The sequence below is a fragment of the Rhinopithecus bieti genome, unplaced genomic scaffold (genome assembly GCF_001698545.2).
Source record: "Rhinopithecus bieti isolate Rb0 unplaced genomic scaffold, ASM169854v2 scaffold_37463, whole genome shotgun sequence".
NCBI classification, from domain to species: domain Eukaryota; kingdom Metazoa; phylum Chordata; class Mammalia; order Primates; family Cercopithecidae; genus Rhinopithecus; species Rhinopithecus bieti.
In genome coordinates, this window is record NW_016815818.1 from 293,510 (window position 1) to 294,603 (window position 1,094).

Below are 1,094 nucleotides of genomic sequence, written 5' to 3' on the forward strand. Positions count from 1 at the left end.
CGAACATTACATATATAATATTCACTGTGAATGACTTCTGCATACTTTTTTATGGGATATTAATTTTTTTGTATCAACTTGTAATCACCATTTATGTATTTTTATTTTGGTCAGCTAAAATTCTTTTTCTCTTCTCCATTGATTCTTCTTTTCCCTTCTGTAGTAAGACCAAAACATCCTAATAAGTGTGCTGATGAGGGGTTTTTTCAGCACAAAAGGATTTTGTGTCACTTTTCCTAAGACTTACTTCAAATTTCCCAATTATAATTTTGAATCTTCTGTATTTCTTGATTCTACTTTTCTCTAAAATAGCCTTGCCTTTTTTTTTTCTCTTAACTGATAGGAATTTGTTTTCTAAATCCCAGGGTATATGTAGGAAGAATGTGGGGGTTATATCTTCCCTGTGAGGAAGGTTTTACAACATTAGGCAACTCCACTGCAATAGATAGTGAAAACACGTGGTCAGAGGTCCCTTAGTGTAGAACTGTGGTGTTAAAGTAGATAAATAAAACAAAAAACAAAACAAAACAAAAAACCCAGGTCCATAAGGAACAACAAGGAAATGGAAATAAAGAGATTTTTAATATACTGAGTAGAAAAAAATAGTAAAAGCGTTTTGAGTAAGACCTGCTGACTAGAATTGCCATTCTTGTTCTTAATTTTTTCTTTTCTTTTCTTTTCCCTTGTGTATTTGTCTAATTCCCTGAAGAATTAGTAGATATCCAGGACCAGGCTAACATTCCTCTTAGCATTCACATCAGTGGACAACTCAGTACCTCCCACATAGCAAGTATTCAACAAGCAAACATGAGATATTAGGAAGACAGGACTAATATTGGAGAAAATCTGAATTCTCATGTCTTCTCTATCACAATTGGTAAGAAAAATTAAAACTACCTAGACCTCGGTTTTCCTATCAAAAGATAAGAATGTTAATACCTGCTTTACAAATTATTTTATTTCATTGAGAAGGCTGAATCAATCATAGACGGGAAAGTAATTTTAAAATCTAGATATTATGTATGTTACAACAGAATAACATGAAAAATAGAAAAAAAGAATACATGTTCACTGGAACTATTCATTTTCCCATC